Below are 26,514 nucleotides of genomic sequence, written 5' to 3'. Positions count from 1 at the left end.
AATAGGTGGTTTTGAGAATTACAGTACCCCTTTAAAGCTGCAATGGTAGAGATGGAAAGAGGTCTTCATTCTCCAATCAGTATGCTTTTACTGCCTCCACAGGATCTCTACATGTACATGAATATTCATAGAAAACAGTTTGGAGAAGATATATCTCCTTCTCTCTCGCTTTTTCTCCCTGTCCCTGTCTGTCTCCTCTATCTAAATAACTCACTCACTCCCGCATTCACTAACACTCTCCTTCTGTCATTTCTCTTTCTGTATCCCCTTTACCATTCCCTCTCTCCTACTGCCTCTCTTTGACCCTTTCTTGTTTTCTTTATGCCTCTCTCTTCATCTGTGCCTCACTCTCTTTTTTGCTCTATCGTTGCTTCTCTCTCCTACATGTTTACCGACTCACCCCCAGACTTGTCTGAATCCTCTCTGCTTCATTCCAGCTAATCCTCCCACGGTAGCGACATTACACCATTCTTCACTTTAATGCACTAATAGCATTAATATCTCCTTTTGCCTCTTCAGCTGCAATAAACACAGCTTACATGTTAAGAAAGCTGCTTAAGAGCAATTGACAAAGGTAGTCTACCATAACAGATACAGCGAGCGAGAAGACAACCGTAAAGATTCATTGTGGGGGAGTAATCGACTGTTTTAATACATTATCGTTCTCTCTCTGCATGGAGCACTTTGGAGGCACTAGAATCCATCGGAAGAAGAAAGAACCTATGAACATTCCAAGGAAGGTTATTTCCTCCATTGTGAGAAAGATGTTAGGACTGCATGAACAACATGTCAGATGTCATCCCAAGTTTCACCAGAAGTATCACAGAAAGTCGGGTCAATTTAAAAATGACAATGGGCTCTAGAATAAACATAACGCTCAGCAGTAAAACATTTAACCAACGAGCGTGAGTATGGCTGGTTTTGGAAAAGGAAAGAAAATCCACCCCCTCCATTATTCAATGGATCTCCTCTAAATAACAGCAGCTGAGGATTGTTTGACATCCCAGATGAATAATTAAGAGGTGACCTTTTCTTCCCATTAAAGGTGATGGACCAATTAAGGACATCCACTTCCTGGGAGATGCATAGGCTATCTCCTAAATGGCAACCTATTCCATGCTCTGGTTAAAAAGTAGTGCACTAAAGTACCCTAGTGTGCTAGGGTAAAATTTAGAACAATATTTTGACTCAAGGCTTAATGTGAAGTCATTCCTAAGGGGTGGCTATGATTCCTGCGTTATGGATCTTATACTTGCATGTAAAATGTACAAATGAAACAGTTAATGTTTGTTTCGATTGTATCGCTTGGAGGAAGACTATAACTGAATAAAATAGACTTCATTTTTGTCATGTTGGAGAAAAATGTAATAAGAAATGTATTGGATGTTACACGAAATTTACACACTTTTTGGGGAGACTGAACATATTAGCAGAGCGCAGAATTGGCTTCTACGTTTTATTTCAAAACATCTCCCCCATTGTGTGGAATAAGATTTTGGTAGTTTCCATGGTAGAAAAAAAATAACCATTCCCTGAGGGTGGTTAAGAGGTATGACAGATTTTTGTTTGTTCTTAAACCAGTTTTACTCACAGAACAATTCATGCAATCACTTTTTGAAAAGGCCAAGTAACACGTTAAGCACAATGGATGCCCAGCCCTTTCAGAAGCTATAAATTACAGCTTGACCTTCACTTCTTGAAATGTTCATTTTTCACAGATTCACATGTCTCTGATACTTAAGTACTCCATGGTGGCTACCTGACTGGAATGTAACTGTCCACTAAGGGAGATTTCCTTACAGGCTTCGTATTCTAACTTTTGAACTGTGTTGTGTTTCTTTGCAACTATTGCTGACTATTCTTCAGTCTAAGCCTGGCCAACTGGTGTGTACCAAGAAACATTTCTTAATTTCTACTTTCTTTTATACTGATACTTACTTTCTTTGTATTTTATTTCTCTGACTTCATTTTCTATGATCAGGGAGAAAATTTGAAATTAATCTTGATAGAAAAATGAGTATACATTTGAAATTCTCACCATTTCTTTCCAATCATTTTGATTCTTCCCATACACTTAAGTGGATGTTTTTGGGCTTGGGTTATCACACTGCTTGTTCAACCAGGAATAATTTGCTGGTACATAACTGCTAGGAGGACAGCACATGCTCCAGCCAACTGTCAGGATTGAGCTTTCAGGCGGCTGACCTATCACAAGACACTAGACTGCAGTGATAAATGTCCACAATCGTCCAACATCCTAGCCATCCATACTGTATGGTGTGAGGCAATTTGCACCGACTAATGGAGGACCAATAGCGGATTGTGACAGGCTGCTTCACCACATCTTATAGCATCATATCAACTGCACCACTCTCAATTGCAAGAAGCTTCCGAGGATGGTGTGGATAAGTATTCAATACTGGCTGAGTTCATCAGAAGTGTCAAGCTCCTTGCCATCCAGGACCTCTATGCCAGGTAGAGTCATACGGAGGTAGGATATAAAATAGTCTCTTGGCAATTCATAGACAGTTCTAAATACTACCACATCAAAGATATGGCATATAACCAAGAGGACACATCTTGCACCCTTTGCATTCCTACAGTACACTCACCTAAAGGATTATTAGGAACACCATACTAATATTGTGTTTGACCCCCTTTCGCCTTCAGAACTGCCTTAATTCTACGTGGCATTGATTCAACAAGGTGCTGAAAGCATTCTTTAGAAATGTTGGCCCATATTGATAGGATAGCATCTTGCAGTTGATGGAGATTTGTGGGATGCACATGCAGGGAACGAAGCTCCCATTCCACCACATCCCAAAGATGCTCTATTGGGTTGAGATCTGGTGACTGTGGGGGGCATTTCAGTACAGTGAACTCATTGTCATGTTCAAGAAACCAATTTGGAATGATTCGAGCTTTGTGACATGGTGCATTATCCTGCTGGAAGTAGCCATCAGAGGACGGGTACATGGTGGTCATAAAGGGATGGACATGGTCAGAAACAATGCTCAGGTAGGCCGTGGCATTTAAACAATCCCCAATTGGCACTAAGGGGCCTAAAGTGTGCCAAGAAAACATCCCCCACACCATTACACCACCACCATCAGCCTGCACAGTGGTAACAAGGCATGATGGATCCATGTTCTCATTCTGTTTACGCCAAATTCTGACTCTACCATCTGAATGTCTCAACAGAAATCGAGACTCATCAGACCAGGCAACATTCTTCCAGTCTTCAACTGTCCAATTTTGGTGAGCTCGTGCAAATTGTAGCCTCTTTTTTCTATTTGTAGTGGAGATGAGTGGTACCCGGTGGGGTCTCCTGCTGTTGTAGCCCATCCGCCTCAAGGTTGTGCGTGTTGGGGCTTCACAAATGCTTTGCTGCATACCTCGGTTGTAACGAGTGGTTATTTAAGTCAAAGTTGCTCTTCTATCAGCTTGAATCAGTCGGCCTCTAGCATCAACAAGGCATTTTCGTCCACAGGACTGCCGCATACTGGATGTTTTTCCCTTTTCACACCATTCTTTGTAAACCCTAGAAATGGTTGTGCGTGAAAATCCCAGTAACTGAGCAGATTGTGAAATACTCAGACCGGCCCGTCTGGCACCAACAACCATGCCACGCTTCAAAATTCTTAAATCACCTTTCTTTCCCATTCTGACATTCAGTTTGGAGTTCAGGAGATTGTCTTGATCAGGACCACACCCCTAAATGCATTGAAGCAACTGCCATGTGATTGGTTGATTAGATAATTGCATTAATGAGAATTTGAACAGGTGTTCCTAATAATCCTTTAGGTTAGTGTATATTGACTGCCTATATGCATACACATTAGGCTAGAGACGCAGTTGATTATTCTATTTTTTTGAGTGAGTCATTATTTTATCATTGCTTTGGTGAAAATGAGCTCTACAATGTAATCATGGACAGGACTTATACATGGTCCTCCTCAGTCCTACGACCAACAGCTGTTGGTTTCATGTGTGCAGAGAAAAATAGATCAAGCTGCAAGCGTTGAAGAAAATGACATGTTTAGAGCTGATAATTGGATGTAGGTGCAAGAATAAGTGCAATTGATTCATTAGTGAATGTTGTGGTAGACCCAGTTTTAATTGTCCAAGACAAGCAAAAAGCCCCTGCTTAAGTTACCCCTAAAGAATGATGAGGAATTGTATGATAAAATCCTTTGTTTAAATTACTAGCAGAAATAAATTCTACAACATGATCTCTAGAAGGATTTATCTGCTAGATGTTAGACCAAAAATATGACAGAGAGCAAACCAACAATTAAGTTGGTTGAATCTTGGGGTCACCAAGTCTCCAAAACTACAATTAAATGTCACATCCATGCCAAAAATCTATTTGGATGTTTTGCCAAAATTCCTGTTGGCAAATAAACTGAAACTGGGTTTCCTTTTAAGTGCAAAACCATTCATTGGTGGCTCATTGGCACATATTTGAATGTAACTAATCTCTTTAGTTATTCCAAAAGTATGGAAAGCTGCACATGTTCTACTACTTTATAATATAGCCAGATTCTTAGATGATATGCTGAATTGGGCTGTCTTGTTTATAGACCCGTTAAAGGCCTTTGACATAACTGATCATTCACATTTGATCAGTAAGTTAATGTCATCAGGATTAAAGCTGTTGTAGGTAACTTTGTGCAATAAATTGTGAGATAAGTGTGAGAAATAGCGCCGCCAATCTCCCCCCAAGAGCACTACTCACCGAAATCTTTCTTCGCTTCATGTATGCTGTTTAAGGGAATGGAGGAATTGGCATTTTGTCATCTCTATCTGCCATTGTAGCTTCTGTCAGAATTTTTTTTTCTTCACTCATTATCACAGACTTATACCATCCACAGGCAGTATGTGCATTTACAAACAGAGCCAAGGCCCACCTCACCAAAGGCGATTGGCTAAAGATTGCCTGGAACAGGATTGGCTGCTTTGTCGCTACCCGAGTCACAATTTCAGACATATTATTTCCAATGTAAATGTTTTATCTACTGCACTTTTAAGTGCTGATGGCTTCTTGTCCCTTTAGTACTATCTTTGTGGTAGAACTTACGCTATTATGATTGAAGGGGTCAAATCTGAATTTGTTGCATTAAGGTGTAACTTAGGGCTCAGCTTTGGGTCCTCTGTTTTTTTACTGTGTATACTGCAACAATAGCCTGGGTGCATCACAAAAATGGCCTTTGAGGGAGAGTGTCAAAAAGGAAACATTACATTTCAGCTAAAGTTTGCCAGAAGGAGACTAAAACACGTGGGAGACTAAAACTTAGTAGAGGATTGTTTAGTCTGATGACACCAAAATAGATTTTTTGCACATCATCCTGAGAACACCATTCCTACCATGAAGCATGGTGCTATGCATCATGCTATGGGGATGCTTTTCTGCCTGAGTGCCTGGAAAGCTTGTGAAGATAGACAGGCAAAATGGATGCAACTGGAAGAACATTCACTAAAATCTGCAAGAGACCTGGGACTTGGGAGTAGTTGTACAGTAGAACAAGTTGGACAATCAAAGCTTGTTAGCTTTATTTGTGCATGCTCAAGGTTTAGCTTTCCACTACAAATCCCAGAACTGCATTATACTATATAAAGGCTGGTTGATTTCTGTTAAATGCAGAATTATTATTTTCTGAGTAATATCATTAACCCATTTGCTCATTTGTTTTATAAGCTCTTGCCTAATTCACAATCCCATGTTTACTTAGTCAGATAAACTCAACTGGTTTCTCTGATTCTTCTGCTCCCAACCAAGTATATGGGTGTTGCCTGGTGATGAAGTGCACAGATTCCTTGCTCTGAAAGAGACTCAGTGTTCAAGGTAGCACATATTTATAGCCAGGTGAGGAATAATTCATTGTGATCAGAGTGCAGATCATGCTCTTATTCCTTCAACGGGCAGATGTGGTGGAATGAATAGAGGAGGCTTCTTTTCTCTCTCTCTCCCTCTCCCGCTCTGGTCTCTAGTGGCCTGCCAAATGGAAACGGCGAAGAAAGGTTATTTCTTTAAAGCCACAGTGTGTTTGACGTCATGTTCTAGCCCCAGCTCCACCATGGGTTCTCAGGTGGCTCTTCTATAAGAGAGACCTTGTAGATGTCACACAAACCACTGCCTACGCAGTAATCCACTGCACTCAATCAGACTCAAGAGTGATCAAAACTCCTCTCCCTCAGGCCAGGGCCACCTAGCTCTGGACAGCCATGTCCATGAGCAACAGACACAAAAACTCTCAAAGCATTTAAAACATTCTCATTGTGCTAACTGTTAAAATATATGGATTTGTCTTATTATTTAAAAGTCATATAGACTCTCAAAGCATTTAAAACATTCTCATTGTGCTAACTGTTAAAATATATGGATTTGTCTTATTATTTAAAAGTCATATAGCATAAAAAACTCAGCATCTTGGAAGCCAAAGGGCAAAGTAAGTGAATTATCTCTATCACCCATCTTGACATTCAGTAACAGGTGGAATGAGTAATGGTTCCGACAAACATGCACATGCCTACACACGCACACAATCTCTCTCTTTCAATTTCCCTGTCCCTTTCCCCCACCTTCTCTCTTCCTATAACACACAAACAGCCACTCTCACATTCCCACCGGCAGTACGGCATCCCTAGCTCCCAGCTGGGCTTGGAAAGCTCTCTTCCTCCGTTCCTAAGAGCCGTTGGTCACTGCAGAGCCATCTGGAGCGCAATGTCCCAGCTCCACTGGGCCACTGCCAGGCACCGCGGATCCCAGTAAGAACATACCATCTTCAAGCACAATTTGTACTCAAAGCTCAGCTGTGTCCAATGACCCCGGTCACTGACAGAAGCCATTCAGTCACATGGACACCACCTCTAGTTGAACAGCACCTGTGTTCTCTGGCACCAGGGAAAAGGAGCTGGGGGACATTTTGACATGACTGACCTGACATTAGCAAGGCTCAAGCCACCCACCTCTAATTGCCAAATTTGTCAAATAGTTGTCAATTAATTGCTAATTCAACTATTTATTGTATAATAGAAACTCAAAATATCTATACAATTTCCTGTGCAGTTGGACACTATCTGGACTATAATTATTGAAAACCTAAACAATGTCTCAAGTAAATGGTGGTATAGTTGAAAAAAAAAAATGAGACTGTCATTTTTTAATCACTTTGGTGTCGCAGTGCCTGGCCAACTTGCCATCAACCATGAATTCCATATTGTAGCAGTGAATTCTTAAGGCGAATGTGAGGCCATCTGTGAAAAGGCTGAGGCTGAACATGGATCTAGCAACAGGACGATGTAAAACACAGAAGCAAATCTACAACAAAACATCTCAAAAATAAGAAATTGAGGGTTATGGAATGGCTGAGTCAATGCCCAGATCTCAATCCTATCAAAATGCTGAAAGGGGACTTAAGGTGAAACATGCGTGAAGGAAAGCCCAGAAACATTACACAGTTGAAGTAGTACTGTAAAGAAGAGTGGGCAAAAATTATTCCCAGTTGATGTAGGAGACAGTAAGAAATTAAATTAGGTTTAGCCAAAGACGGAAACAACAGCATTCTAAGAAGACCTTGGGTCTTACTTTTTACACAAGGTGAAATGGCATTTCTTGTTTTTGTCTTCCAAATTCAATCAATATAATAACGAAATGTAATGTGGTATACAAAGTTGCAATGTATTATTTCAAACAACAATATTTTCAATATTTGACACTTAGAAATACCACTGTAACGTTGCAGGTAAGAGGCAGGACAGGCGCAGGGAGCATGGAGGACTTTTAATGAAAATAACTAAGAAAACAGAACAACAAAACAACGTTCCAAAAGGAAATGAATCCAAAACAATGACTGACAAAATATAAGAGGGAAGAAGGAACTTAAATAGGGCCAGTGATCAGGAATGCAGGGGAGGGCAATAACATGGAACCGGTGTCCATGCTCTAAATGAGTTGGATCTCACTATGGACATGACAACCACTTCCAAGATTTGTCCTTGACTTTGTCTATTGTCATGGAATTATTCACTTGATATACCACAGTCAATATTAATAATAAGTACATACACCGATCAGCCATAACATTATGACCATTGACAAGTGAAGTGAATAACACTGACAATCTCGTTACCATTGCACCTGTCAGTGGGTGGGATATATTATGCAGCAAGTGAACATTCTGTCCTCAAAGTTGATGTGTTAGAAGCAGGAAAAATGGGCATGTGTAAAGATCTGAGCGACTTTGACAAGGGCCAAATTGTGTTGGCTAGACGACTGGGTGAGAGCATCTCCAAAACTGCAGTCTTTGCAGACTGTTCCCAGTCTGCAGTGGTCAGTACCTATCAAAAGTGGTCCAAGGAGTGGTGAACCGGCGACAGGGACATGGGCGGCCAAGGCTCACTGATGCATGTGGGAAGCGAAAGCTGTCCCGTGTGGCCCGATCCAACAGATGAGCTACTGTAGCTCAAATTGCTGAATGAGTTAGTGCTGGTACTGATGCTGTACTGTCAGAACACACAATGCATTGCAGTTTGTTGCGTATGGGGCTACGTAGCAGGGTGACCCGTGTCCACTGCCGAATGCGCCTACAATGGGCACGTGAGCATCAGAACTGGACCATGGAGCAATGGAAGAAGGTGGCCGGGTCTGATGAATCACATTTTCTTTTACCTCAAGTGATGTGACTTTGACACGTACCACCTACCTGAGCATTGTTGCAGACCATTTGCACCCTTTCATGGCACCCTTTTCATGGAGGTCTAGTAGAGTCCATGCCTCGACGGGTCAGGGTTGTTTTGGCGGCAAAAGGGGGAACTACACAATATTAGGCAGGTGGTCATAATGCTATAGCTGATTGGTGTATATACTGCTATACTTAGCATACGCACTGAATGGCTTTCACTCAAAGTAGTACTTTAGTGTCAAAATGTACAAAATGATGTCCAAAAGCTGGAGTCTTAGAAAAGTCATGAAAATGATTGTAGCATGTATGACTAAGGTCAATGAAATATTCCACTGATCTGTAAATGACATCTTTCAGTATGTCATGCCTATGCTGACTGTGGCACATTTTAAGATCTAGTATGGACAACAACTATGTTCTTTTCCCTGAGGTTTTTCTATTGTGTTCAGCAGAGCGCCTAGCAAAATAAATTCATAGATTTGTAGAAGAAAATCATTAACTGACCAAAGAATGAATCACTGACCTTCGTCATCAATTACCAAGAGCTTCTTTTTTGGGCAAAAAAACATAAATTGTTTTTGGATGTAAGGAGGGGAGAGCAACTGGAGCACAGTATGCCACACTTGCTCACATTGTTATGAAGGATAAAGTGCTGTAGGCCTATTAAAATCCCCTACGCTGTCTTTGTAATTTTACAAATAAATCATCACTAATACATAAATGTGAGTTAAGTTAATGAAAATAACCTCTAAATATATTTCTATTGTGTATTTCCTTGATCTTCCTTTGGCCCTTGAATGTCTGATTGTGTGGGTGTTATGATTTATATACACCATGAGTCAAGGGTTTGGACATACCTACAGTAGTCGTTCAAGGGTACTTCTTTAGTTTTACTATTTTCCATATTGTAGAATAATAGTGAAGATATCAAAACTATGAAATAACACATACAGAATTATATAGCATCCAAAAGAAGTGTTAAACTGCTCAAAGTACGTTTCATATTGTAGATTCTTGAAATTGCCTTGATGATTGCTTTGCACATTCTTGGGATTCTCTCAACCAGCTTCATGAGGTGGTCACCTGGAATGCATACTGATTAACAGGTGTTCTTTCTTGACAGTTCATTTGAGGAATAATGCGTTTGAGCCAATCAGTTGTGCTATGAAAGGGTAAGGTTGGTACACAGAAGACCATCAGAATGTCTGTAGCGTAGTCTATATTTTGGCAAGAACATCTCAGAGAAGCCAAAGGAAAGGACAGTCCATCATAACTTTTACTTTCACTCAATAAGGAAAATTTCAAGAATTCTGAACATTTCTTCAATTGGAGTCGCACTATGATGAAACTGGCTCTCATGACGACCGCCACAGAAAAGGAAGACTCCGAGTTACATTTGCTGTGGAGGGAAAGTTAAAGTTACCAACCTGCAATTAACTTCACCTCAGACTGCAGCTTAAATAAATGCTTCACAGAGCTCAAGAAACAGACCTATCTCCACATCAATTGTTCAGAGGAGACTGCATGAATCAGGCCTTCATTGTCAAATTGCTACAAAGAAAACCACTACTGAAGGACACCAATAAGAACAGACTTGCTTGGGCCAAGAAAAGGAAGAAACAGACATCCGAACAGTATAAATCTGTCCTTTGGTCTGATGAGTCCACATTTGAGATATTTGGTTCCAACCACTGTGCCGTTGTGAGACAAAGAGGGGGTAAACAGATGATCTCCACATGTGTGGTTGCCAATGTGAAACATGGATAAGGAGATGTGATGATGAGGAAGTGCTTTGCCGATGACACGATCTGTGATTTATTTAGAATTCAAGGCACACTCAACTGGCATGCCTATCCCCGAATTCTGCAGCAATATTCTAACCCATTTGGTTTGCACTTAGTGGGACAATCATTTGTTTTGCAACAGGACAATAACACAAAACACACCTCCGGGCTGTGTAAGGGCTATTTGACCAAGAAGGACAGTGATATTGCTGCAGATGACTCGACAATCACCCGACCTCACCCCAACTGAGTTGGTTTGGGAAGAGTCAGACCGCAGAGGGAAAGAACATCAGCCAACAAGTGCTAAGCATATGTGGGAAGTTCTTCAAGAGAATTGGAAAAGCATTCCAGCTGACAACTCGCTTTTTGAAGGTTCAAAAATATAAATGCATTTTGATTTGTTTAACCCGTTTTTGGTCACCCCATGATTCAATAGGTTTTATTTCATATGATATCTAATTTGATATCCTCACTATTATTTTACAATGGGGAACATTTTTAAAATATAGAAATAACCTTGAATGAGTAGGGGCCCGTCTAAACTTTAGACTGGTACAATATATATACTGTTTTAGAGTATAATTTAACCCTCATCTTTTACTGCAACGCCTGTCAAAGAAATTTCAGTTGGCACTGCAGTAAACATATTGACTCCTGATCCTTGCGAAAGTAACAGCCTTGGTTCCTCCACAGTCAGGCAAGCGGCCCCATGAACAACATTCACAGTCCCCCATGAAGCATTGTCACAAAGCAAGGGAAACAGCTACTTCAAGGAGTCACAGCAAGAGCATACGCCACTGACTAGCTACACTGATTACACTCTCATCAACTAGATATAAATACAGCCACTTGTGAAGTGTTCTATACATCATTTACCGTCATTATCTAAACAGGCCTTTCAACTCACAAGTCAACGATAGAAAGCTGGGGCCGTATTCACAAAACATTTTATCTTACCACTAGGAGAACTCCAAAAACAGCACAAAAGGTCCTAGCTAAGAGTATCCTTTTAAAATCTATTCACAAAGCTGCTAAGACCAAGTTTTACCAAGTTTACTTTTCATTAAGGAATGGGGAGAAGTGTTAAGCTAAGAGAAAGAGTGGGGTTGACCCCATTGCTATGGATAATGTTGTGTTCCATGAACAAGCTTACTTACTATGCCCACAGTGATTGTCTGATAGGGGAGGGTCTCTGTCAGTGAATTTATCATAGCAATACTGTAGAAGGATGTGTCATGTTGCCATATTGAAATAAAGATATTAAAATTAAAATGCAGGAACCAGACTAATCTGGCAGAAGTTGCACACATGGGGATATTTTTTCTCAATAGGATCGGGGAAAAATGTGCCCATTATAAATGTATGTTAACAACATGAAATGTAAGCCAGATCCTGTCAGTACCATACCAATGATCATGAGTTGTGTGGAGAGACATATTGTACAGTATGAAAAGGAAACCTCAAAAAAGCTGTCCAATTTCCAACACCAGTTTAACTGACTCATCCATTGATGCTGTCACTTTCTGTAGTTTTACATTCTATTTAGGCTACTGTTCACTCAATAGGCGTTTTTGGAAGTTAAAAAATATTCTGCAATTTACACATGGTTATAATTTTTTTTAGAAGCTTTGATCTTTCCAATGGCTATGATTCTATGGAAATAAAAAGGAAAATAAAATAATGAAGAGGTTTCAAAATGTCCATAAAATATGAACTATAATTCATTACCAAATTAATTATAGTTTTCCTTCAGAAAAATGGTAATTCAGTATATTAAAACAGCTCCGCTTTGTTGAAATAGTGATATGCATACCCAAACAACAGAAAGGTGTGTATACCAAACATTAAATATATTAATGCAATAGGCCAGTTCATTAAAATTGCATCATAATCTACATGGGGAAATAGCAAGCATTTTTAAATCCATCAATTTGAAAAGGTTTAAGATGTGTTTTGGGTTCTCTTATTTATACTTTGGCCACAATCAGAAACACAGGACAGGTCATCAAACATTATTTGACTGTGAGTTGGTAGAGAATTAACAAATGTACTTTCCCATGTTCCAAACCTAAAAAAATTATATAATGCTACATTTTTGCAATCAGTCTCCCAATACTATTGTAACCCAACCTGAGACTTGTGAATCCCGGTATGAATAATAGGGCACTTTCCCAATAATTAGAATAATCACAGTTTGAGGCAATCCACTGAGAACGTATGCATGATATGAAAGTTGTCTGCAAGGAGACCTCGGCATGGCAGAGAGAAAAACATAAACAGCACATTATGTTCAAACTTTAGGGGAAGAAAACTACGGCAAATCGGAGCAAAAGTATACTATCTTCTTGACAACTGCACATTTTGGGGAGGCACAATATCAATAGGTGGTGCTGTATGATAGATACCACAGGGTAGAACGTTATACATTTTTACCAACTGACATCCATCCACTGTACTAGTTGCACAGTTGTGGGTTTATAAATCACCTATAAAATGTGTTAATGAAACATGTAAATCGCAGTTGGATTTTTATGGCAAAGAAAATGTATAAGAAAAAGTTTCTCACAAAAGTAGGCTGAGACATAGATCGACTGTGGCAGAAGAAACACTTTCTCTTCTTTTTATACTTTTAGCCCAATTGTCACATGTACCACACAATGTGACAACACGAAGAGTCAACAGGATGTGTAAGGTGGTTCTGCGTCAATCAAGACAACTTGACACAATGCAGGTGAGATTAAACCATGTCTACAATAAGAGACAGTTATGTTTTACCAAGTAACTTGCATAAAGAAAAAAACTATTTGGTGCAGTATCTAGATATGTTAAACTTACCTTAGCGAAGGTATCTGAAATCATAAAGCTGATTAAGGAGCAGAAAGTGAAGGCTCGCGTACGATATCTCCTCAGCCGTAGATCCGCCAAGATAAGAGTCCTTCTATCTTCAGCACCACGGAAAGGGCCACCGTATCTTTCGAAAATCACAAGCCTTTCCCGAAAAAAAACCCGTGACAAATGTTAATCTACTATCTCTACAAGTTAAGATATCGTGGTCTTGTCCTGGTTTCAAAAGACCTGGCTAGGGTTCCGTCGAGAAGCCTAGAACTCACATGTGAAAGATATAGCGATGGACTATTCGCCAATCAGACAGCAGTATTGCGCTTCACTCTTGTGTCTCGCGCTTGAGTCTTGCATCCCGGGAAGTCTCCAAGGAGAAGTGCTTTGCTCTTCTCTTGCTTCCAGGCAACCGTTGCAACACTAGAAAAATATAGTCTAAAACACAGAGTTAACTACATTGAGTTTTTAACGCAAATGTTCTGAGTAGTAATTTAACCGATTGACAAAAATATGAATATTACCAGACTACACATGCTACATCGCTGAGTCAGTGCGCGCGGTATCACAGCACGAGCTCAGTAACTGGGAGCGGTTGTTTCTGTCTGACCTCAACACGAGTCGATGCCTCTCAATGCCAGGGACAAACCTAAGTTTAACTGGAGATGTGGCAATAGCGTTTGAGATCAAGGTGTCGGCCGGTGACGATAACTGCAGCTTTCGCGCTTCGTTAAAAGGTGGATTTGTGTGTCTTGCACTTTATAGGCTTCCAACGAGTAAGAAGTTCTGCATATTTTTTTTATTTTATTAGACTACATACACTCTTTGTCTATGCACTCTTAGTGATTTTCCCAATTATCTTTTATTCGGCAATTTCCTGAATTGAAGCACCATTCAATTTAACTATTTCTAAATGGTTTTAACAATCAAATTAAAATATGGAATGAATAAGAGACATCAACCAGAATCAATCCGGTAGCACACGTAGAATAATCATACAAAATGGTAATACAAGTTATCAAATGTTCTTAATATTTCGTGGACTTACAATGTGCATCTGAAAAAATTACGTTAATCTTTCGTTCTGTATTAACCGAGATTAGATGGATCTAGTAAGAGAGAGCCAAATCCAGCTTTTCTCAAAATGTGATTACGTCGTCTGTAGGTGTCCATCATAGACCTCAGCCTGGGCAGGTATAAGACAAATGGTTTCAGGTTTTAGGGGGACAGATGAGCTGACATTTATTGATATATTGCCTTCCATGAATGATGTGATGTGAGAAGGGCACACTTTATTCAATAATGGCCAAAGGACAATAACATTTTCTCTTACAATGTGCTATGCATTAATGGATGGCTTCCTGTCTGCTGAACTTGTGTGTTTGTGTGTGGGTAGACGGGTGTTAGTGTAAATCATTGAGTGAGACATTCAAACCACTGTCCTTTTTTTAAATTAATATTTTACAGAAGCTGTTTGACATGGAATGCATATATACATACATTCTGTACACTTACCTTGTTCATTTAACCTGCCCTGTACTTCCAAAGACATGGTGTTTTACACATGCATATACAGCAACTTAAGTTATTACTCGGCATTCAGCAGCATGCCTGGCATGGATTCAAGACCATGAATGGTACTTTCAGTGGGGTGCGATCAAAGTGGAGGCCTGCATTTGTAACCCCCACCAGGGAGCCCATGTAGAACTACACAGTAGCCTTAGGCCATCCTCATCAGACTATCAGCTCACACTGTATTTAAAAGAACACATGGCATGGTCCATGAGCTAGAAGAACATACACAGTGCTTTAGAAAGAGTGTGCTCTCCATAATCCAAAGAAAGGAATTTGCCTCATCATTCTCTCAAAGGGACACACTGACAGAAAAAAAGGTTTAATAAAAAAAATGGAAAGGAAAGCCCTGCAGGGTGCAAACAAAAGCCACTAGATCTACATTAATTTCTAGGCTACTTCATGAAGCTTTTCTGGCAGAAGGGGAGTGGGGGGATATTCTTGTTTTTAGAGCATCATCGATAATGTCAACAATCCTGAAAGTGTAGGCACAAGCTAAGGGGGAAAACCATCCTTATTATAAGAACTTCACAGGCTGTATAGTTTCCAGTGCTGCCTGCCAAAAGAAACCAGCACCTGATTAATTAATCTGCACATTTGAGATAATAAAATGCACATACTGTGTTATGTTACCATTAATGACTGAGGAAAAACAAAACCATGTAATTTTAACACAAAGTAAAATATCACAATATTGCCATAATCTGTATAGCTAGACACATTTTGTATAATTATTGAGTATCACTGAACCAGATTAAATCTAAGCAAAATTATTTTCTTGGAATAAACTAAGAATTAAGAATAACTTAAAATAAATTACATTATTTTGTGTATATTATTTTAATGATGTAGTAAGTTCTCCAATACATTGTCCAAAGTATAAATACATTAATCCTGAATCATAGTGTGTGGTAAAAACCATACAGAGCTTTCTGTCAAAACAGCCATGTTCCTCATCCCTACAAGAGCCGCATACCCCCCTCTGCTGGTTAAGGACAGCAAAGAATCTCAGTTTGGTTGGTAGATTACTGTACACATACACTGTATGGACATTTCATAAATGTTTTTGGATGAAAAGTGAATCTATTTCAAACCATGACATCTTTTTGACAATAGAACCAATACAATTAAGTGTGGAAGTTTAATTAATTAGACTATTATGTTAGTTAAACCAGATCTGGGTTTAAATTGTGTTTAATATCCAATAAATGTTTTAAGACATTTCAAAACAAGTATTAACTGAACTGGGTTATCTCAGTTAAGACTTAATATTTACATGTATAGGAAAAAACGATTTGGAAAGTTTGAACTAGTATTTGATAGTTTTTGCTAACAGAGCCATGGGCAGGATTCTAAGCAATACTGCAAATATACTTGATTTCAATACTTAAGGAACATTTTTGTTCATTGAAATAACATCAAATTAATCAGAAATTCAGTGTAGACATTGTCATTGTTGTAAATAACTATTGTAGCTGAATACGGCTGATTTGTATTGGAATATCTACATAGGCGTACAGAGGCCCATTATCAGCAAAGTCCTGGGTTAGCTCGTTGTGTTTGCTGATCTAAGTTTATCATTTTAAAAGGCTAATTGATTATTAGAAAACCATTTGCAATTATATTAGCACAGCAGAAAACGTTGGTGCTGATTAAAGAAGCAATAAAACTAGCCTTCTTTACATTAGTTCAGTATCTACAGCATCAGCAATTTTGGGTTCGATTACAGGCTCAAATTGGCCAGAAACAAATAACTTTAATCTGAAAATCGTCAGACTATTCTTGTTCTGAGAAATGAAGGCGAATCCATGCGAGAAGCTGTCAAGTAACTAAAAATGTAGTACAACTTTGTATACTACTCCCTTCAAAGAACAGCACAAACTATCTCTAACCAGGCTAGAAAGATGAGTGGGAGGCCTCAGTGCACAACTGAGCAAGAGGAGAAATACAGTAGAGTGTCTAGTTTGAGAAACAGACACCTCATAGGTCCTCAATTGGTAGCTTAATTAAATAGTGTGCGCAAAACAACAGTCTCAACGTCAACAGTGAAAAGGCAACTACAGGATGCTGGCCTTCTTGGCAGAGTTGCAAAACAAAAGCCATATCTAAGACTGGCCAATAAAATAAAAATCTAGATGGGCAAAATAACAAACACTGGACAGAGGAAGATTGGAAATAAAGTGTTATGGACAGACAAATCTAAGTTTGACATGTTTGGATCACAAAGAAGAACATTTGTGAAAAGATGATGCAGGAGCACTTGACACCATCTCCCAAGCATGGTGAAGGCAATGTTATGGTCTGGAGGTGCTTTGGTGTTGGTAAAGTGGGAGATTTGTACACGGTAAAAGGGGTCTTGAAGAAGGAAGGCTGTCACTCCATTTTGCAATGCCATGCCATACCCTGTGGACTGCAATTGACTGTAGAAAATATTCTCTTACAACAGGACAATAACCCAAAGCACGACTCCAAAGTATATAAGAACTATTTAGGGAAGAAGCAGTCAGCTGGTATTCTGTCTATAATGGAGGGGCCAACACAGTCACTGGATCTCAATCCTGAGCTGTTATGGGAGCAGCTTCACTGTATGGTATGTAAGAAGTGCCCATTAAGCCAATTCTACTTTTGGGAGGTGCTTCATGAAGGATGGGATGAAATCTCTTTCACATTACCTCAACAAATTGACATCTAGAATGTTTAAGGTCTGCAAGACTGTTATTGCTGCAAATGGAGGATTCTTTGATGAAAGCAAAGTTTGAAGGACAATTACTATTTCAATTAAAAATAATTATTTCTAACCTTGTCAATTACTGTATTTCCTGTTAATTTTTGCTGTATTTCCTATTCAAACTAATTTCATTTATGTTATTGGAAAAAACAAGGTAATTTCTAAGTGACCCCAAACTTTTGAACGGTAGTGTACATGCACTGTAGGAAGCCACTCATTTCACTGGGGCATGCAAAGTATGTACTCAGAAGCAACTCTGTTGAGTGTTGGAAATTTATTTCAGAAATGTAGTTTGTAGCAGAGACGTGGTGAGGAGCAAATTCAAATTATTTTGTAAGCAGTAACATTTCACCAGCCCCAACCCTTGGCGATTCACTAAAACTGGTCATAATTTACCCTATTTTAGTCACAACATTTTTTATTGATTTAACAGTTACTTAGAACATCTGTTAACAGAATTGTATGTAAATACCTGCCTTTTGAAGGGTGTATGAGATGTTTATATTTGCAAAGGGTTTCAATCTGTTAATACGCTAGCTCACAGACCACAATATCATCAGCACACATACATAATAAATAGTTTCGAGGTAAGTTGTTAAATGATACCAGTACTTTGTCATAATCATTGAGACAGATAAATCTAAATAGTTACATCCAGGACTTCAGAAAAGATTTACATTCCAGTAATATCATAGCACATCATAGGCTCCTTTAAGGATTACCACACATTTAGACTTAGTACTTTTTTTTTGTAAATAATATGTAAATCTCACAAATTTATCCTCCATGATTTGCTATTCAGACTCACAGAGATTTAATAGCCTTGTTGTTGAGCGAAAGATGTGTCTTGTGCCACATTTACACCAATGTAAATCTATGCAGTTGAGTTTTAATTAGTATTGAAAAGGACAAGACGCTTTTCTCAATATCTTCTCTCAAAGTCAATAGGATTATTCTACAAACCACAGAGGAGATTTGCTGTCTGCTTTAATGTTTGTTAATGAACATCTAGTCTGCTGGTCAACTTGATTCTGATGGATGCTGGAGTTTAGGACCCTTGATGCATCCCATGACCAGGAGACAGATTAGCCATCTATTGGGCATTTGTCAATATCCTCTCTGCTAATCAATCATCCTACAGAGGCATTATAGAAAAAATCTATAATGTTAGGAATGGGGAGGGAGTGCTATGGAACCTAACTCGCCTATATCTATATAAAAAATACTGCAATTCCTGCATATGTGGGATCCACAATTTATTAATTCCACTAATATTTAACCAGGAAAGTTAATAAAAATATATTATTATTTTGTTAATGACAACCTGGCCAAAGGCATAGAAGTTGCAAGACTACAGGTAAACACAATACCAAACTCAGAATTGCCTTTATTTCCTAATGTAGATACACATTTTCTTGTGTAATGGTAGACTGCACATAATCAAAATGTAAGCACAACATGCAAAGACATGAAGATAAGGGGGGAAAGGAATACAACTGTTAAGACAGTACAATTATTTTAGTTATTTACAGATGTTGTGGAAATCTACGAGATAATGCACATTTATCTATGTGTAGGGAGACTGACTGAGTTTCTGGGAGTACTACATTGCAGCTATGTCATTTGCAGTTAACAGTTAGGTGTCTTGATGTGGTGAGCATATTCCTTTATGTCTTTGTGGATATATATCCAGTTACTGAGGGCCATAGCCCTGGGAAAGAAATTGTTCAGATGGTGGGATTCACTTGTACTGCATGCCTGCCCTCTGCCTGCCGTAGGAGATTGTTACGAACATTTGTGACCGGGCTTGAAGGGGTCAATAATGTTCTCGCCTGCACGTTTTCTGGTGTCATGTACGGCATTTACTGAGGGTATTTCCCTTTTTGACAATTATAAAATGCTTTGCAGTTTATTTCTACGGCAGACAGTTGCAGACCCAAACCATAAGATTTCTGAAAATGGGCAGGGACTCGACTGTAGTACGTTCTACCAGGACAGAGAAGGAGTGGAACAGCAAAGACCAGAGGTGGCAGAATAAACACCCTAAGTAAGGATGTAGAAATTGCCCAAAATGTTGCTCAGATTTTGTAGTGGATCTGAGCATTAACCGGAAGCCAGTGGAGTCTGCAGAGGAGCGGGGTCACATGGGAGACATTTTTCAACTCCAGGTGGGCTGCGGCATTCTGGAAAAGTTGCTGGGGTTTGATTGCACATGCAGAGAGCACTACCAACAGTGAGTTGCATTATTCCAGACATGGGACGGCTACTGCCTGGAATAGTACCTGCATGCAGAAATGAGCAGTGTCATCTGTCTTTATAGCAATGACATGAGAGTTTATAGGAGGATATGACAGTCCCAAGTGACATGGTTTAAAGAGAAAAGGAGAGGACCTTGAGCCAAGCCCACGAGGACACCAGTGATGACAGCTTCTGGAGGACAGCGCCTCTCTACGTCACCTGGTAGGCAATAAAAAACACATTTGTTATGGCTTTACATCACTTGCCATATCCTGGATTGCGGTATCTAGAAAACAGGTTTTGCTATAATAAAAGCATCTCAATTATAGAGCATGGACCCTTAGCGAGCCCCTTTAGAAACCGGATATGCTCATGGCATATTCATTGAAATGATGGGAGAAGTCAGCCTGTGATAAAGATTCACGTTTTTTTTAACATCACATTCAAGTAAACAAGTCCTGTAGAACCCCATCTGTTTTTATATTATTGCCGTTTACATGGTCAGGTGAGGCAAAAAAGGACCTAGAAAAGCTGCAGCTGGGTCAGAAATGAACAGTTTGTCTGGTCCTTAAGTGCACACTGACTGTTAATATCAACCACATGCATATACACTCACCTAAAGGATTATTAGGAACACCTGTTCAATTTCTCATTAATGCAATTATCTAATCAACCAATCACATGGCAGTTGCTTCAATGCATTTAGGGGTGTGGTCCTGGTCAAGACAATCTCCTGAACTCCAAACTGAATGTCAGAATGGGAAAGAAAGGTGATTTAAGCCTTGTTGATGCTAGAGGTCAGAGGAGAATGGGCCGACTGATTCAAGCTGATAGAAGAGCAACTTTGACAGAAATAACCACTCGTTACAACCGAGGTATGCAGCAAAGCATTTGTGAAGCCACAACACGCACAACCTTGTGGCGGATGGGCTACAACAGCAGAAGACCCCACCAGGTACCACTCATCTCCACTACAAATAGGAAAAAGAGGCTACAATTTGGACAGTTGAAGACTGGAAGAATGTTGCCTGGTCTGATGAGTCTCGATTTCTGTTGAGACATTCAGATGGTAGAGTCAGAATTTGGCGTAAACAGAATGAGAACATGGATCCATCATGCCTTGTTACCACTGTGCAGGCTGGTGGTGGTGGTGTAATGGTGTGGGGGATGTTTTCTTGGCACACTTTAGGCCCCTTAGTGCCAATTGGGCATGGTTTAAATGCCACGGCCTACCTGAGCATTGTTTCTGACCATGTCCATCCCTTTATGACCACCATGTACCCATCCTCTGATGGCTACTTCCAGCAGGATAATGCACCATGTCACAAAGCTCGAATTATTTCTAATTGGTTTCTTGAACATGACAATGAGTTCAATGTACTGAAATGGCCCCCACAGTCACCAGATCTTAACCCAATAGAGCATCTTTGGGATGTGGTGGAACGGGAGCTTCGTGCCCTGGATGTGCATCCCACAAATCTCTGTCAATTGCAAGATGCTATCCTATCAAGGGCGGAAATCGCGGGGGGGTCGGGGGGGTCGGGACCCCCCCTTTCTGAGGGTTGTCCCCCCCTAAAATATAATTAAAATAGGTGTATTGTAAATAATATAATGGTATATACTTAAAATAATTGTGTAAGTAGTAAAACAATACAAATGCAAACAGGGCAACAACAAAAAACTTTTTAAACATTTTGAGTCCCCCCTGCTTTGCCTCAAAGTGTTTTGGTCCACTGGCTGCTCCCTTTACCTCAGTCACCACCGACACACACACAGTCGGTGGCGGGAGAAAACAAAGTTTTCAGTAGTTGTGAAACCTCAGTAAGTCCAGGCTATTTTATTCACAATTATACATCGGATGAAGTGATGAAGTTCATCGGATATTTTCTCTCTAATATAGATGATGCTGAGTCATTGATAAATCATCTCAAAAAAATATTATTGTGTAAATTAACTTGTGTAACTTAACTAACAGTTACCTACCAACGTAATATTGTCACCAATGTATTCTGCTTTGTTAGCAATTATAACGTTACTCTCTTGTTTTATAGTAGTTTAGGTTGTTTAATAACGTAGCATAGCCTATCACACACACACACAAATACACACAGTACGGGTGGTTCTCAAAGCGTGAGGCGCGCCCCACTGGTGGGGAATAGAGACGTGACAGGTGGAGCGCGGCAAACGAGAGGAAATTTTCCTTTTTATGCCTTTATATCTTTATCCAGACATCCAAACTGTCCCAGAAGTTATGGGAGTCTTCCGCATATTGATAGCTCTCCTTGACGCCCGTAAATGAGATCAATCAATGGCAAGACCGCGCACTAGACTAGAGAGTGACTGCGCGTGCGCTTGTCCCCCTCCCACCCCCAAAATTAGTGATGGACGTGACGTCGGCATATTAATATTAGCGGTCCATACTTTCACGCCGGCCTATAGCTGCTATATGTTTTGCGCCAATGGGTAGCAACAGGCTAGTGTATAAATAAATTGTTCAATGTGCCTGTATTATTGGTGTCCCCTTCAAAACTTGCTCTTGAAAATTTTTAAGTTTATTGTCCCCCCCAACAGTTAGATGAAATTTTCGCCCTATCAATATGGGCCAACATTTCTAAAGAATGCTTTCAGCACCTTGTTGAATCAATGCCACGTATAATTAAGGCAGTTCTGAAGGTGAAAGGGGGTCAAACACAGTATTAGTATGGTGTTCCTAATAATCCTTTAGGTGAGTGTACATTTAAAATGAAACAACATTTGAAGAAAAAAGGTTCTCAGTCAGATATTGTCCACAACTACAAATCTACATCGACAGTAATTTTCAGAGCAAAATATTTAAGCTGTGAATTAACCTGGAATTATACAACAAGTATTTATCACTTTAAATGTATGATTTATTACACTGTGACAGAACCTGTGGCTCCCGGCCCAGAGCCTCATATCGTCTTCCATAATCTTGCTCTAACTTATTACTGACTCAGCTATGACATAACTCTACACAGTTGTAAATGACCTCCTCTGGCCCAGCCGTCCTCCAATTGATTGTGAAAAATGGGGATGAGGAACACTTTAATTCATTACACTGGGGAAAGTAAATCCCACTTTTTCCATCTAAGCATTTCTGACACACTGTATCATTTTGGGCTCTTGACATCTATACACAACACATCAGACACAGGTCTGTTTTCCTCATTGATATCACCGAGGAGTCACACTCCTCCTATGAGACATCTGTAGCTGTGGTTACTGGTTACTAGTCAGTCTCCTCTCAGAATGCGTAGTATTTTTAACCATCATTCTAAAGCTATGTGGTGATACAGCAGAGATTAGACTCTAACCTAAATATACACAGATCAACCATAACAGTATGACCACCTGCCTAATATTGTGTAAGTCCCCCTTTTGCTGCAAACAAGCCCTGACCTTTCAAGGCATGGACTCCACTAGACCTCTGAAGGTATTCTGTGGTATCTGGCACCAAGACGTTAGCAGCAGATCCTTTAAGTCCTGTAAGTTGCGAAGTGGGGCCTCCACGGATTGGACCTGTTTGTCCAGTACATCCCACAGATGCTCATTTTTGCTTTGTGGGAGGGCGCATTATCCTGCTGAAAGAGGCCAATGCCATCAGGGAATACCGTTGCCATTAAAGGGTGCACATGGTCTGCATCAATGCTTAGGTAGGTGGTACATGTCAAAGTAACATCCAGATGAATGGTAGGACCCAAGGTTTCCCAGCAGAACATTGCCCAAAGCATCACACTGCCTCCGCCGGCTTGCCTCCTTCCCATAGTGCATCCTGGTGCCATGTATTCTCCAAGTAAACGACGCACAAGCACCCGGCCATCAAAGTGACGTAAAAGGAAACGTGATTCATCAGACCAGGCAACCTTCTTCCATTTCTCCATGGTCCAGTTCTGATGCTCACGTGCCCATTGTAGGCGCTTTCAGCAGTGGACAGGGGTCAGCATGGGCACTCTGACTGGTCTGTGACTACACAGCCCCATACGCAACAAACTGCAATGCACTGTGTGTTCTGACACCTTTTTATCAGTTACCAGCATGACATTTTTCAGCAATTTGATCTACAGTAGCTTGTCTGTTGGATTGGATCACACAGCCTTCACACCCCACGTGCATCAATGAGCCTTGTCCACCCATGACCCTGTCACCACCGCTTGTCCTTGGACCACTTTTGATAGGTACTGAACACTGCAGACTGGGAACACCCCACAAGGGCTGCAGTTTTTGACACAGTAGTCTAGCTGTCACAATTTGGCCCTTGTCAAAGACGCTCAGATCCTAACACTTGCCCATTTCTCCTGCTTCTAACACATCAACTTTGAGGACAGAATGTTCACTTGCTGCCTAATATACAGCTCTGGAAAAAATTGAGAGACCACTGCACCTTTTTCTTTCCTTTCCAAAAAAGTAGAAGAGGAAGGTTTTGAGGGAGGAACAGAAGGGTCAAAATTAAGAGACCACTGCAAATTGAATGCTTCTGTTCCTCACTCAAAACATTAATTTTCATATTTTTTGGAAAGGAAAGAAAAAGTTGCAGCAGTCTCTTTTTTTTTGTCCGGAGCTGTATATGTTATGGCTGATCGGTGTATGGACGCTTAACTTTTGAAATGTTTAGAAATGTCTCTTATTTGGAATTCATCAAAACTCAGTGGTCAGAAAAGTCAGAAAACAGCTTTGGCCAATCTACATATACTGTACTATGCAACTGTGTTATATTGCTCCAGCCAGTGAAGAATGTAGACAGGTCCATTGTCAACATCAACTGAATCCACTGCTTACTCTGTATCACATTTTCTGAACCTTCCAAATATGCTGCTGCACCTAGATGAAGATGGATGTAGCTGTGTAGTGGCTCATTTGAGATTTCCAGTGAGGGCACACCACACAGTGCTAGCGGTGCAGGATTTAGGTCCTGATCAATAGAGGGGCAGCCATGGTAGAGCTGAACAAAGTGCGGGCTAGCCAATCCCCTGGTTGAGTGCTCCATTGCTCTGCAGTCTGGAGAAAAGAGCATTAAGGGGAAACTGAGGGCTGAAGGTACGTTGAGGCTGGGGAAGAATTAGATTCACCTGACTGATTCAGAATATTAGGTGGACAACTTCGAGCTAGGGTATCATCACACACTGCTCGGTCTGGGGAGTAGAAGGTTGAATTCAATTAAGTTTAATTAACTTAAAATCATGTGTTGATGTTGGGGCGGTAAATTGATATTCTCTGTATCAACCAGACTATAATAGTTTTTTTGTCTTCTATTTACCTGTTCAGCGCCTTGGTCTAATCCAAGCAGGAATGCATAAAGGATATACTGTATTCTGTTCACTACCTAAACCAGTAAACCGCATAGACTTTGGGTTGCCAATAGACAGTAGGCTCTTGTTGATATAGTTTACATTTCAAAATAATTAAAATTGCAGATATAGTTTGTCCACAGAGAAATAAACTTTTTTCTTCACTTTTGTAGGATTCAATGAGAATAATTTGGGGGGAAACATCATGCAAATACAATGATGCCTACATTCAGACCTACATAGAATTATTAACTGCACAGTATGCCCACAACCTTGCCTACATTTTGACTAATTATGGTCTTAGCTGCACCCAAAATAGAATGTTTTCAAAGTAACCAGCTAGAATTTGAACACTGATGCACCCACATCCAACTATTCCAGTGTGTAACATTGAAACAGGAGGCAGGACACAGCAGGGTGAAAGCAAGACTTTCTCAGAGAAAGTTGTAAAGCGTGCATGCGTCAGTAAGACGTCCATAGCAATGCTTTTGGTACTTTCAATGTGTAACCATTACCATACCATAACTTATTACAAAATGCAAAGAAGTCTCCAGAAGATATCAGTGTTAGCCTTGTTTTACATTTTGGCCAAGCTTTGCTGCCAAAAGGGTATATAAAGTAAAGGCAGAGTATTATCTTGTGTTTATAATCGTTTAAACTAATTCCAATTTATTTTCTTCTGTCCAGTTATCTTTCAGTGATAATGATGGTTCAGTGTCAGGCTATTGTTCAATTCTAACCAGTGATGGTATGGAAATGGTCGGTATGCAATGTATCAATCTGTCTTGAGGACAGTGAAGCACTGCTGGTATGTGCATTGGCAGTTCCACTAATCAACAATGCAAGGAGATCCTTGTTCGGTGGCACCTATATTTGGCATTATGATTGATACATAAGACAATTATTTTTTTGATGGGCCAGGGTTTCTTTTAATAGGGCTAGAGTGGGTATAGAGACATCATAAGAGTGAACAAATTTGATGACAAGGCAATAAATGGTTCACAGTGTCAAAGGCAGCATATAGATCCAGGGGGAAAAGATCAGTGGAGAAAGACTCGGCTTGGGCAGTGCAAAGAGCAATTGTGACACAAAGGAGAGCTGTCTCAGTTGAGTGACCCGTCTTGAAGGATGACTGGTTAGGGTTGAAGACATCATTCTGAGAGAGATATCAGGAGAGTTGGTCAGAGACAGCATGCTCTAAAGCAGGGGTGTCAAACCGGTTCCACGGAGGGCCGAGTGTCTGCAGGTCTTTGGGTTTTCCTTTAAATTGGTTCCCAGGTCAGACCTGAACAACCAGGTGGGGGTAGAAACTAACCAATTAGTGAACTCATTAATCAATCAGGTACAAGGTGAGAGCGAAAATCTGC

The 26,514-nt window shown here is 40.1% G+C and overlaps 1 protein-coding gene across 2 annotated transcripts in view; it reads right to left on the bottom strand.

Moving 5' to 3' along the window:
- The window catches only part of LOC105025714 (carbohydrate sulfotransferase 8), a 254,513-nt gene extending 240,493 nt beyond the window's left edge, over nucleotides 1-14,020 (bottom strand). The window contains exons 1-2 of one of the 2 annotated variants that reach the window (XM_020052047.3): nucleotides 13,828-14,020; nucleotides 13,304-13,741 (exon numbers count right to left, since the gene is read on the bottom strand). The gene's annotated coding sequence lies outside the window, so the exon portion shown is untranslated. Of the gene's footprint in view, nucleotides 1-13,303 lie in introns of both variants that reach the window. The other variant, XM_013136969.4, reaches the window with a different exon arrangement.
- Between the last annotated feature and the right edge of the window lie 12,494 nt (nucleotides 14,021-26,514).

The sequence above is a fragment of the Esox lucius genome, chromosome 2 (genome assembly GCF_011004845.1).
Source record: "Esox lucius isolate fEsoLuc1 chromosome 2, fEsoLuc1.pri, whole genome shotgun sequence".
Classification (NCBI taxonomy): Eukaryota; Metazoa; Chordata; class Actinopteri; order Esociformes; family Esocidae; genus Esox; species Esox lucius.
Note: the sequence above shows the minus strand (reverse complement) of the source record. Positions and strands in the feature narration are given on the sequence as shown.